The following is a 15,173-nucleotide window of genomic DNA, read 5'->3' on the forward strand; positions in this document are numbered from 1 at the left end:
TATAAATGTTCTAAAAATCCTTTCTGTTACATTTTAGTAGCCTAATGGAGTCTAGTTAAGCATGCTTTATTTTGTTAAGACCCTAAAATGAGTTATTTGTCTGTTTTCACCAATACAGATTGGCTTTCCTTTTGACTCCAAACTATGAAATGGATTCATTTGTCTTTGTTTGTTGTCTGGTTCAAGAGCTATGCTTAGGCCAAATGAACTCCTGGGGCCATTAGCTGACCGTAGCAACATGAAAACAGAAAGATATTTTCTCTCTCTCTCTCTCTCTCTCTCTCATGCACACACACACACACACACACACACACACACACACACACACACACACACACACACACACACACACACACACACACACACACACACACACACACACACACACACACACACACACACACACACACACACATCAAACTGGGTTTAAAGATGCCATATTGCACTTGACAAGAAGGTGGACGTATAGGCCTAAATGACATTCCACCATTATTGTTTTCTTTGTCTTTTTATTGATGCTGTGATACTATCAATAAAAATATACTGTGATTTGACCTAGCCTTTTGTTGTGCATGACACAAAAGGAAGCAGTGAAGAACAAATCGACCATAACATCATGAAACTATACGGCATAACAAACCAAGAAACCACAGTGCTGTGCACAGGTGTCGAAATCTGGTTTTAGTGTAACAAGGCTATGGCTTGTTGAAGGTTGTTAACTTCATGATAGCACAATCTTCCTTGGCACACGAATAGTTAAAAGTCGAGAAAATGAACTGTGCCTACTAAGATATCGCTTCATTCAGCACTAAGATGGCTAAGCTGTTGAAAGGTTTTGGAGTGATTTGTCAGCTGCTTTGATGAAATCAATTCCATTCTGGATGAAAAAGACAAAGATAAAGCTAATGTTTCTCACCGATATTTCTGGACACTCAAGACTTCAAAGCCTTTTTCAGCCATGTACTGCAATTCTGAACGCATCTACAGTAGACATTACCCGGAGGTGTTGCATGTGAGAACGCAAATGTCATAATAATATGGACCAGACATGTAATGGATCTGATACTGCCAGCTCCCTAGTACAAATTACACATCATGTCTGATTGATGCCATGTGCGAATAGACCAGGTTATTGTCCAGAGGAATCACATCAAGTTAATGGGCATGTTGATGATGTCAATGACAATGAAAAATATATAAACAATTGCATACATTGGCCTACTAAAAAAAGCTGACTGCAGCTTATTTCCATTGTGGTGAGGAGTGAGGACACACAAGTGGATCAAGTTCTTGTTGGAATAATAGAAATCGGTTTAGTTATTGGATACTGCAACAGACCACCTCCTCGGGCTATGGTATCTAAACTATACTCTCCACGGACTCGCCAGACTACAAAAGGCTACGGCTAACAAAACTTTATATGTGCTCATGGTAACACTTTACTTAAAGGTCGCCTCTATAATGCATTATAATAGCATTATAATTATAATTATATGGCATTATAACTCGCTATAAATGTTTATATTCATGCAGATTTTATTCAAAGGCAATCAAAGGCTAGATTTATGATCCTAACGTTGTGTGGGAGCTGTTCAACATTACATAGTTACATTACATGTTTGATTTGTGTTTGCTATAACGACACCATACCATTCAGTTTAATTAATCCAGAACACAAGTGATTGCTGTAATCTATAGGGGGCCTCTCCATCAGTCCGAGCCTGTACGTTGTTCCGAAGCACCATTGGTCCGAAGGCCCATTATTCTGAAGAATTTCCCATAGTACGACGGTCCATTGTTCCGACAGCCTGTTGTTTCGGAAACAAATTCCCATTATTCCGATCCAAAAACATTCATGGAGCCAAAAACGAGCGCTCTCCATGGTGCTGAAATGCTTCAAAATGTTTGCCCGACAGTTAGGCTATCTGGTGTATTCTGGCGTGCAAAAGTATTTTGCGTGCAAAAATACATGTGATGCTTACCCACTGCACGTATGAGAATGCCTAACCAGAAAGATCAACTTTCTTTTATATCTTTCAGAAGTCAGAAAAAAAAATCATATAAAAACAACACAGTAAGGCTGCCCTCAGACCAAAATATGGTCGGCAGTGGATAAACTCTTCTGGTGCGCTGCTGGCAAAAAACGCAGAGAGCATATTCCGTCCCAAAGCCAGTGACGCCCCTGTCACTCACTTCCCGCACCGCCCTCCCTCTCCGTAGCGATCCTCATCATATTTTACGTGTCAACTCTATAATGGACAGGGGAAGGGTACTCGCCCTTGTTTTATTGGAAGGGGAGATGCAACAAGCTAAAAAGAGAAGAGTTTGGGTGCACGAGTCTCTTGATCAAAATAAAACATCTCCCAGTCCCTTCCTGATTCTCAGAATGTTACGCCTTCGACTCACCCGATTGGACAGGGGGGGAAACCAGAATCTGCGTGGAGAATTTCTTTGCTCCAGCATAAACGCAAGGTCTGCGCGGAGCGCAGATATCCTCCACTGACATGAAACCGCCGCCTTCTCATTGAAATGCATTGGCGGAACGCGGATTCCACTCTCGTAGGCATTTTGGTCTGAGCCCAGCCTAAGTACAAAAATGCATACCACATCACTTTCTAAATGTTTATTTTTTCTTATTTTATTTCTCAATTTCCGGTTCTGACTATAAACAATGCTAACCTTAATTAGATGATCCTCAAAAGATATATAAATTTGGCTGCAGACCACTATCTGAAAATGTTTTGTGCCAGGGACCCCCAGAGGAGAATATTTGCGTAAAAAATAAATCAAAATGATCAAAAATAGCAGATGAACAAGCTTCGTGACGTGCTGTGAGCTTGTATATCTGCTATGTTTTAGAACCACTGTTCTAAACCAAATGTTCTAAATCTTTAAAGGCCCACTTCACCTCTGGGACAACAAGATCTTATTTTATTGTTGTTGTTTATCATATGACGCATCATGCTGCATCATATGATGCCAAATGCAACACAAAGAATAACTCAGGATTGTGTTGATCGCGTCCCAAAAAACTATAAAATAAGATCTGGTTGTCCCAGAGGTGAAGTGGGCCTTTAAAGTTTTCTTAAAAAGATGATTTCCCAGTTTAAAATTTAAGTTTAGATTTTTTTCGCTTTTCCTTTTCTTTCAATCTCAACTTTGCTCTTTAATTACCTGACTCTAAGACTCTTTCCGTGTTTCCTCTTACCATCTTTGTCTTCACCCCATTTTTCTTAAATCTGTCTGTTTCTCCGTTTCTGTTTGTCTGTCCCACCCCTATCTTTCTAGTTTTCTCTTTCAATCTTTCTGTCCTTTCCTCTTTCTCTTCTCCTCCTTCAAACTGTCTGTGGCTCTTTGTCTGCATTTCTGTCTCTCCCATCATCTTCTCGCTACCCATCTTTCCCTCTCAAGTACAAATACTGCAATATAGAAATACTCTGTTACAAGTAAATGTCCAGAATAAGAGTAAAAGTATGAAAGTGTTGGTATCAAAATGTTTGATAGTAGCAGATCTACAAGCTCACTGCTGTTGTGAGCTTGTAGATAAGGTATATCATAGTGCTAAAGTGGTTTATAAATATTCCAGTAAAGTACAAATCCCCCAAAATTGTATAGGGGAAGACCACCCATTTTCAACATTGAACTATGTCATTAATATACCTTAGAGGTGTTGTGTGGAAATAGAAAAAAGTTCCCCCCCTTCTGTGTTGCCTAGAACTGGAGGATTGATTTTGGGGTTTGTATTGTAAAGTACAACTTGATGACATCACACCGTTGTACTTTACAATACAAACCCCCAAATCAATCCTCCAGTTCTAGGCAACACAGAAGGGGGGGAACTTTTTTTTCTATTTCCACACAACTCCTCTAAGGTATATTAATGACATAGTTCAATATTGAAAATGGGTGGTCTTCCCCTTTAAGTAAAGTACTTAAGTAAATGTACTTAGTTACTTCACACCACTGCTATCTGTCTGTCTGTCTGTCTGCCTACCTGCCTGCTTGTCTGTCTGATGTCTTCTGTGTGTGTTTAGTGTTATAAATAGTATAGGTATGGGCTTCTGCCTACTCCCTTCTTATTTTTCAGATAAAGCCCTGTCAGGCGGAGGTGTCACACTCACACATTACATAGTTTAAGTGTACAGGGTTTGAGGCATCGTGTGTGTGTATGTGTGTGTGTGTGTGGGTGTGTGTGTGTGTGTGTGTGTGTGTGTGTGTGTGTGTGTGTGTGTGTGTGTGTGTGTGTGTGTGTGTGTGTGTGTGTGTGTGTGTGTGTGTGTGTGCCTCACACATCCCGGCACGGATCTTTTATTCAGGGCGGCAGAGCGTGAAAACTCCTCCCCCCAAATCTCTGTCGCTCCATCAGGGAGACTGATGGAGACTGATCATCCATATGCTCCAGGATGATGCTACAAGAGAGATGTGCTGAATTCATAATCACTCTCTCTGGAGAGGACACATGCACCCACGCATCCACACACACACACACACACACACACACACACACACACACACACACACACACACACACACACACACACACACACACACACACACACACACACACACACACGCACACACACTGTGGTGTTCTGCAAATGAAAAGCTCCTCTCTAAAGTACTCACAGCCTAGCCATTGTAGAAAAGAAAACACTACCTAAAGATGAACATTGAGCCACATTGAGCCACTCTGAAAGGTGTGGATGAGAAAAATTACATTCAGACGGCTGCTTCTAAGTGACTTGTAAATAGACTAAGCCCCCCTCTATTGGGTAGTCTGTAAACATGCTCATCATTTCTTCACTCAGGTGGTAGATTGACTTAGATCCCATCAGCACAAGAGGTACCGTCAATACTTTCCCCCTGTATCCACACTTTGAGATCTCTTTGAGGTTTTTGTGAAAAATATACCATCGAAAGATTATATTTAAAAATTTTAAAAAGTTACACAGTATGACTTTAAAACTTTAAATGTATGATCAAGAAGTTAATGCTGTCTGTGTAGAACTTGAAATTGATTGAGTTTAACAAGTGTAGTATTTCCCTCCGAACCTCAGTTAAAGTCCTAACTCCATTTGTGACAGCTTATGGAATGAAAGATTTGAGTAGAATTAATGAACATTTGTAGTTGCTCATTTTTGATCATGATCAACTTGTCTTACACAAAGAAAATAATCTGACATCAGTCCTCCATATTGCAGCATCACACACAGACACACATCTACTGTGGCAAAATTTGCGGCATTTCAAAGTCTTGTGTGTTTATGAGATGACCATCATCTAGGTCACCCTCAGGCCTCAGACGAGGGATTAATCCAATTTATGCTCATCAAAGCTGTCTAGCTTGATCAAGAAAGAGAATATGGGTCCACAAGTCAGAAAGTCCTTGAATCTTGTGAACTCCGACTCGAGCTCACTGATGTATTTGCATATTTCAGCAGTGCTGATGGTGCGCTGCGTAAACAGCTGCATCCATATGTGTCTGAAGTAGAAGAAAGTGGAGGTTGAAATGTTGTTCAAAAGGATTGCTAGCTTTTCAGCAAAAAGCTAAGCTTCCAATTATGTGTCAAAGTCAAACATGTGTGACATGTCATGACTGCGTCTTGAGCTGTTTTCACATAAAAACTCTGGACAATGTCCGGAGAATCAGGTTGAGACGTTGTCTAGAGTTGCCTTTAACTTGACAGCAAAAAAGCAGGAGCTTGTCTATGTGCTAGACATGTTCTCAGCTCTCACCTACACTTTGGTCGAGTGGTGGCACCCGGATGTGCAGGAGGCACAAATGTGAAAATAAATTGAGAAACACGCATAGGCATGAATGAATTAACCCTTTTAGTGCCTATCCCGAACTAGTTCGGGATATTCGGGATCAAACATTTTTTTTATTTGCTATTTTACTTACCCCGAGCTGCTTGGAGCAACGTGGGTGGTGTTTATGAGATGACCATCATCTAGGTCACCCTCAGGCCTCAGACGAGGGATTAATCCAATTTATGCTCATCAAAGCTGTCTAGCTTGATCAAGAAAGAGAATATGGGTCCACAAGTCAGAAAGTCCTTGAATCTTGTGAACTCCGACTCAAGCTCACTGATGTATTTGCATATTTCAGCAGTGCTGATGGTGCGCTGCGTAAACAGCTGCATCCATATGTGTCTGAAGTAGAAGAAAGTGGAGGTTGAAATGTTGTTCAAAAGGATTGCTAGCTTTTCAGCAAAAAGCTAAGCTTCCAATTATGTGTCAAAGTCAAACATGTGTGACATGTCATGACTGCGTCTTGAGCTGTTTTCACATAAAAACTCTGGACAATGTCCGGAGAATCAGGTTGAGACGTTGTCTAGAGTTGCCTTTAACTTGACAGCAAAAAAGCAGGAGCTTGTCTATGTGCTAGACATGTTCTCAGCTCTCACCTACACTTTGGTCGAGTGGTGGCACCCGGATGTGCAGGAGGCACAAATGTGAAAATAAATTGAGAAACACGCATAGGCATGAATGAATTAACCCTTTTAGTGCCTATCCCGAACTAGTTCGGGATATTCGGGATCAAACATTTTTTTTATTTGCTATTTTACTTACCCCGAGCTGCTTGGAGCAACGTGGGTGGTCCCGGCTCGCCCAGCGCTCACCAACGAGAGACGCTAGATGCTCCGACGATTTATTCCATTGAAAATGGTTTAAAATAAAGTTTAGACCCCCCCCAATGTTCACCAAATGTTCATTGTAGGCGGCGCGACGTATTCCAGGGTGCCTATCCCGAACATGTCCGGGATATTTAATAAAATGAATTATTTTATCGGAGGCCTCAACGAAGCCCCGGTCTAGACGTCCATCCTTGGCCGGGACTTAGACTCGGCCATCCACGGGCCGTATTCGCGCTAACGGCCGAATCGCGCCGCCCACTCCAATAATAAATCACATCTTTAGACAGGATTTTCTCCGGATTGTGTCCCCAGACCCAATGAGAAAGTTTTTTGCGGCTGAAATAGCTTTAGATCGGGCTTCTAAATGGGTTAGCATTTTGGCTACGTGTCAGCTAGCTTCCTCCTCTGGACACCCATAGGATTGACCGGAGTGAAAACACAGGCCAGTTGGGAGAGGGTCGACGAAAGCTATAAAGAAGGTCAATGGAGAAATTTCTGGCACTCTAGCACCCCTTGTGGCCGGATGGCACTGTATGAGTTAACTGCTTCGATCACTGTTTTTCAGAGGGGAAAATCCCAGTTGGGCGGTATCCCAGTTGGGCAGTGTCCCAGTTGGGTGGCGGTGTAGCGTTAGGCGGCAAGCGTACAGCTATGAGACCCCATTGATTTCTCGCCGAAAATTTGATGAGCAATACAATGGTTATATGTCACAGTTATTGTCCACGACATTGCAAGCGGCGCGAAGGCCAGCGGACCTTGGTCCTGCTCTTCTCGCCCGAGCGCAACGCGAGTTACGAAGCCGTGGGGAATGTAAACGTTATATTTATGCCCAGGCCGTAAGGCCTGGGCAAGCGCACGATAAACGCATGAATGGGATGAAGATCGCTTGCTTTACAGTCTGTTGGAAAGGCTCCCCCACCGCCTTATCGCTGCACTGCCCAACTGGGACACCGCCCAACTGGGACTAGCCCTTTCAGAGCTATGGTGAATTTCAGTATCTCTCATCCGATTTCATCAAGTGGGACACTTGATGATCGAAGTGCCTGTATTGTATTAGTGAGACAGTGAAGTTCACCAGTATGGGGGGAGGAAGGTGGAGGGGATTCCTCTCTGTAAATAATTATAAAGCATTACCAATCACCACATCTGCAGTGGTTGGACATGGTCTCACTGCTCATCCATTCAGAAATGTAGGGGGGGGGGCTTAGGAGGTGCTAAGCCTTCACCAGGGGGGCTAAAGCCCCCTCTAGCAGTGGTGGAAAAAGTACTCACATTTTGTACTTAAGTAAAAGTATCAATACTGCAATGTAGATGCACTCCGTTACAAGTAAAAGTCTGGAATTCAAAATGTACTTGAGTAAAAGTACGAAAGTATTGGCATCAAAATGTACTTAAAGTACAAAATGTTTGAAAATAGCAGATCTACAAGCTCACAACGCGATGCGGCGCGTTGTGAGCTTGTAGATCTGCTATTTTCAAATAGCCAAGGTATAGAATAGGGCTAAAGTGCATTAATGTATGTTTAACAATATAATAATTTGCAAATCCATTGTAACAGCGTACATCTGCAAAGTAACTAATAACTAAAGTTTTCAAATAATTGTAGTGGAGTAAAAGTACAGTATTTGAATCCGAAATGTAGTGGAGTAGAAGTAAAAGTACTGAAAACTGGAAATACCGGTACTCAAGTAAAGTACAAATACCTCAAAACTGTAGTTAAGTACAGTACTTAAGTAAATGTACTTAGTTGTACTTAGTAACTTTACACCACTGCCCTCTAGCCCCCCCCCTTTTGGATCAGTTTAAATCAAGCTTATGTGTGGAGGACGTTGCCACCAGTGCTGTATGGTGAAGGTCATGGGGCTGTGTGTGTTTGTCTCAAATCCTCATTTGATCAGTCAGCCATGTTAATTAACTTCAGTCTATCAAAGGTAATCATATCTCAGAGTAGCTTGTTAGAGTGTACACAAACACACGCACGTACGCGCACACGCACGTACACACGCACGCTCACAAAGACAAAAACATGTGATTAACTCTCCAATTTAGATTGTGAAAAATGAGACGTTTTTATCAGCCCCCCTCCCTCATTCCCCACCCACCTCCTCTAATTGTCAGAAATCTCTGCACGGACAATTATACAACAAAGTGAAATCAGGGGTAAAAAGAGACTATACGTAACCTTGTAATGCAAAATGATTGTTTTGGTCATTCAAACAATCGACTTCACAAGGGAGGGGATGGGCTTGAAAAGATTGGTGGTTGGATGGATGGTGGAGGTTTGGGCAGGAAAAAGAACTCCCAAAGCCCAAAGTAATTGCCTACTGCCGTCATATTTACTGTAGAAAAGGGGCTATTTTTAGAAAGCCGGGTAAGGCCCCCCATTTCCTGAACAGGGCAGCGAGAAAGGCAGCAGCTCAACCGGAGTGGAACAAGTCACTAGAGACCGCAAGAGCCAAACTGTGGTAATAGCTACAGCCTCCTAACAGGAGCTGTGTGTCTGTACTTTTCACTAGTGTGCATATGATTACACTGTGCAAGCCAGAGACCACCCCTCCCCCCCAGCTTTCATTCTTTACATAAAAGAAAAGAATGGAATAAAGTGTTCCTTGAGACTACCAGACTTTGAGTCCGCATAAAGTCTGAGATCCAATTATTTGACTTCCACGCATTTTCCATTCTGGAGGAGTAATTCAGGACCCCATACAGAGCGACAATGAAAATTCCTCTTTCAAATTGGAGTTCAAAAGGAAATGGAAGCTCTCTAATAGAATCCATTTTACATTTATTTTCTAATATCCGGGATGCACAATCACGCACACATAGTATATATAACATACAGTATATATATACGGTATATACTACAGTGTGTATATATATACTGTATATATGTATATATACGCACGCACGCACGCACGCACGCACGCACGCACGCACGCACGCACGCACGCACACACACACACACACACACACACACACACACACACACACACACACACACACACACACACACACACACACACACACACACACACCTGTACACCGGTACACCTGTATACTGTACTGTGCGTCTTACTATTTTAAGATACACACGTTTAGCTATGCTGCACATTCCACGAATGGCCAATGCTTACAACAAGCTGTACCTCGTTGTAAAGGTGACTAGTAATCAACAATAATAATTACATAAAACAAAATACCAATTGGTATTACTAAAGGGGAGATATAATGGACTGAAGTTACGTTTCCAAACCTTTTGTCCAAATACCGGTATATATATATGTATATATATACAGTATATACCAGTATATACTGTACACACATACACACAGTATATAGTAAGAGTGTGTTTGTGTGTGTGTGTGTGTGTGTGCGTGCGTGCGTGCGTGCGTGCGTGCGTGCGTGCGTGCGTGCGTGCGTGTAAATCACACAATCTACATTGGCCCAATGGATAAGAGCTGTATGAAATTGCTGTTACAATAGGCAGATGTACGCTGCTCCAATGGATTCAATGCACTATAGTCTCTTCGTGACAAATGTCACCCCACCTCTGGGTGCCCGACAGCGGGATGAGACATCCCTTTCTAAAGCATCCCCCCCTCCAACCCCCACACTCCACTTCAGCCTGCCGATACATGTCTGCTTAGCCCCTTTATTTCAGCATTCAGCTCCTTTACCTCAGTTACTGTAAAAGCCTTAATGTGACAGACATATTGGAGGAGGATGGGCTGAGTTGGAGAGAGAGAGAGAGAGAGAGAGAAAGAGAGAGAGAGAGAGAGAGAGAGAGAGAGAGAGAGAGAGAGAAAGGGAGGGAGGGGGGAGGAAAGGAGGGAGAGAGGGAGGAGTAAAAAATATAATAACAGGCACGTGCACACATAGACATCAAAGGGGGCATGAGCCCCTGCCCTTTTATCCATCTGTAAAAAGTGCCCTCTCCAGACCATGAATGCAGTTTTTACTATGGTGAAAGAAATTGATTATACTTAGTTCAGTGTGTATAGCCGACCTCCAAGCTTACTGAGCTTGTAGGTCGGCTATTTTCGATATTTCACCAAAAGGCCTATTTTGAAATGTCAGCCCCTGCCTCTCTAACATTCTCTGCACGTCCCTGTATAATAATATATTTTTGAATTAAAATAACTGGAGAGAAGGGGCAGACAGAGATGGGGAAAGAGTGATAGAGATCAGATAGAGGATTGGCATGGAGAGGGGTGAATACAGAATGCTGAGCTGAAAGAAGAGGAAGATGAAGAGAAGGGTGGGGGTGGGGGAGATAGGGAGAAAGTTGTTGAAGATTCCCCAATGGGCATCCTTTCAGGTTCTGCTGCCAATGTGATGGTGAGGTCTGAGGGGCAAGGCTGGGTGAAGGCAGCAGGAAACAGGGCTTGGGGCCAGTCAATTTATCTAACCCATCAGTGGAAGGAGGAGTGGGGCCTCTCATGCTCCCGGCTCTGCTCTCATCCATCCATCAGAACAGTGAGAAACAAGGTAAGCCAAAAACACCATTTTACAGAGCAACCTGAACAGGCAAACTGTTGATTTGCGGAAGAAAGAAAGAACGAACAAACTCGTTCAACTCATTCAGCACAACAGCAACTGTGCAACATTCCAGTTGCAGCAAAAACACATTTAGAAACAGCAAAACTGCAGTTACACAGCTGTTTTTCTCTGAGATATTCTCTCTAGCAACAGTGTGGTCAATTTGCCATTCAGCCTTACCACAGTGATTTCCTGATCTGGATTTAAATCGAACAGGTCCCACCGCCTTTGCCAGCTTAGCACTGCCAATGCAATTCAGTGCTGCCTGGAGTTTTATAGACATAATTTAACACCAAATGTCACAGCTTTGTACGTTGGCCCTGACAGAGAGACAATCAAAACCTTGTATACTCTGTGGTGTCATTTATCGTTCTGGCAAACAACAGTATTTTTTCCATTATAAGATCTACTGCAGGTTGGTTTGTGCACAAAGGGGACTATTCTAGATAGTGCTAGCGACAGAGTTGCAGGGATGCATGTAAAACACCCTTTGTTCAGATCTGTGTATCTCCTTTGTTGTGTCGTGTTCTGGTTACTGTATGGAGCTCTATCTGGGGCTTGATGTGAAAAGCTGGCCATTAAGCCATGTGCACAATGACAATTTTGACAATATGGGCTACTTTACTTTATAGATTACACGTGAATAATATGAGAGAAGAGAAGAGAAGAGAAGAGAAGAGAAGAGAAGAGAAGAGAAGAGAAGAGAAGAGAAGAGAAGAGAGGAGGACATGACATGACATGACATGACATGACATGACATGACATGACATGACATGACATGACAGGACAGGACAGGACAGGACAGAGGCAGCCTATGGACAGACATGTGGTCTGATTGTATTGCTCTCCCAGCAGTGTCATAATGTCATAAAAGTAGGCTATTGACCAAAATAAAACATGTTATCCCTTTAGCCTTAATCTCTGACTGTTACCACATGCAGTTTACATTTTTGACTAATAAAGTATCCAATGAATCAATCAATCGAGACAAAAACACCACAAAAACAAAAGGAAAGCAGGACGGTTCTGACAGCTTGTCAACACAAACAATCAAAACGCAGTTGGATGTGGGAGTGGCATTACGCTCTCCCCACTCCCTCAACACTGACTGCTGACATGTCCTTGAATAAGGCTCCTGACCCACAAGTGCTCCTGTGGAGTTGCCCAGTGGCTAACAGTAGGAGTTTGTGGTTGTATTAGGCGGCTCCCAGGTGTGAATATGAATGTGAAACGAACGAGGAAAAGGGCACACAGCTTCGTCAAAACAAAAAAACCTTTGATGGATGAATAAAGGTTTCTAAAGAAAACTTTGAGAAACAGCTGAAAATGTAATAAATAAATTAAACCAGAGAGTGGCATCTAGTTTGAGGAAGGTACATTGGTCCAATAAACACCCAGTGCAGTGTTTTCTCAGAGTTTCATGCAGGCAGGCGTTAACCAAAATCTCCTGTCAGTGCTGAGATTCTCAAGTATTGTGAGCCAAAACTATTGACGTGGATGTGGCATTCCTTGGGTGGGTGTATCAGCAATATTTTTCAGAGAATGTTCAAGTTTCACTAGTCAGCCATATTTAACAAAAAAGTAGGTATGGTAAATAGTCTCTCTTCCCCTTTATTTGGAGAACCACGCAGACTGGCCAGGGTGCACAGACCGAAAATACAATAAAGCCAGTGTTCTCTTGTGGTGCGGTGTGGTCTTTTCTTTAGACCCACCTTTTTAGTTCTTTAGTATCAACTTGCAAACCCATTAATTGAGTGTTAATTTAACTCTGAGAGAGTGTACAAATGGAATTAAGCGGACCCATTCTACTGCATGCCAATTTCAAACTAGAGGCCAAACTCTAATAACAGACTGAACTCCCTGTAGATGAAAATTCCAGATGGAATCGCCCCCACACTAACAAACTGTCTGGTTGTGGCCATGTTGACTAGTGACGGTCTCCGTCTCCCTTGGCCTAATGGAAATGGCATTTTTTATAAACTAGAGGTTCGGCCACTACACAGCCCTCACATCTAGAATTCGGGCCGCAACGCAGCAAATTGGTTATGAGCTGTGTTTTCATTGCTCTGCCTTTTGAGGAGACATATAGACAGACACTTACCGAAAGTGTTACCTTTAATGTTTAGAGGATGAAGTAAATGTTCTCTTAATTTGTTTAAAGACATGTATTCCCCAGCACTGTCTGAGAGATTTGAGAGTGCTCTGTCACCCATATGGGCTGAAAAGGGCTATATCTTTTCCATTGGCTGTCTGTTGTTTTCCACTTCCTGTTGATATAGTAAAAGTCATTTTGCATCTCAGTCTGTGTCTGGTTTTCTGTTATAAATAAAGCCTAAAATCATGCAAAGCGGTACACAGTATCTCTAAAGTCATGTCATCAACATGGATCTGTCACATTTCCCATATTCCCTCCTGATTGGCTACGATTGCCTTCTAAAGTTTGTGTAAGTGACGTGGCGGTCGCTTATCTCCCGATTAGAGAGTCTTACTGGTTTTAATGCCCTTTGTTTATGTTTATTCTCATTTTTACGCGGAAGGAACATTTGACTGAAGCCAAAACAGTGTAGCCTTCACAGTGACAATACGGCTGCGCGTCTAAACAGGTAGAAATGGCTTCTGCTCACTGAGCACCAAAGCAGTGGTGTCTTTCAAAGACTTAAACTAGAAATAGCTTTGAAAACTGGAGGCACAATGTTTTATACACATTGTCAAGAAGATAGCTTTTGCTTCTTTTCTGGCAGAGGCAGAAGAAAACCAAAGTGGGTTCCAGAATGATGGTGAGCCTGTACATGAAGCACAGCACAGCAGATAGGAAGCTCACTTGAATTGATGCTTGAGCAAATTGCCAACTATTGCCCTATTATCTCAAGTAGCAACATTGTTAAACATTCTACATCACTGGGGTGTATATGGCAAATACGAAGGCAACACTTTGGAGTCTCTGGCGTTGAGTTTATTGTCTGATATTCACCTTGGTGGAAATTAGTTCCCAGAAGACCTTTACCAACGTCTGATGGCATTCGTGCAGGACCAGTTACGACCTGATGGCCTCAGCCACTAAGGTGAAGTTGTCGGGGAAATATCGCTATTTCTACATCCCAATATTTCGAATACGGGCGTCGGCAGGTTAGCTACTCACCAGCGTCAGGGTTACTGAGGTTAGGGTTAGGGTTTGGGTTAGGTTTAGGCATAGAGGTTAACATTCACCAGCATCGGCAGGTTAGCATTTCACCAGGTTAAGATTCACCCGCGTCGAAATACTGGGACGTAGAACAAATGTTATGTCGAAATATCGACAAATGGGGGAAGAGGAGCTCTTGACCATGCTAGAAACATGGTAGAACCACCATGTTTTGATTGAGAATCCTTCAGTCTAACCTTCACAAACAATGATACAGCACTCTGGCGTCTATTAAACCAGAAATATCTGTATCTGTACTTTACATTCAGATACATGTTTACATAAAAATGTAAGTTTAAATCCAGCGTAACACTGAGGATATTTAAATAATAACACATACTATGTAAAAAAGTACTGCATAGGCATTGAAAATGTCATGTGTGTTTAATGCATATAATTCCTGGAAAACTGGTGTGTGTTTCACACTCTAGATAATCAATTCTACTGTGTAACAGCTTATCAAAAAGTCCACCAGCCACTCGGCTAAATGTGATCAGTTTAGCCCCCCAAAACATAGACAACACGATAACAACTGACTACTAACTGATGAACTGCATTTCCGTTTTTTATTTGTATTCTCTCCCATATCTTCCCCGTCCTGTACACCCTAGTATTCACTTGTCGTTCTTGAAAAATAAGCCTTTCTATATCTTTATTTATCTCTTGATCTCTCTGTGTACTTCGATATATCTTTGCGGGGTCATTGGAATAACTGTCAGGGACTCCGGTTTTATGCCATCGTTTTGTCGCATTGCTAATCTAGGAACCCAACTTTAATTCTTAATACTTCTGCAGTTATTTAAGTTTCCGTGGAT

Source organism: Nannobrachium achirus (assembly GCF_963921795.1).
Source record: "Nannobrachium achirus genome assembly, chromosome: 12".
Lineage (NCBI taxonomy): Eukaryota > Metazoa > Chordata > Actinopteri > Myctophiformes > Myctophidae > Nannobrachium > Nannobrachium achirus.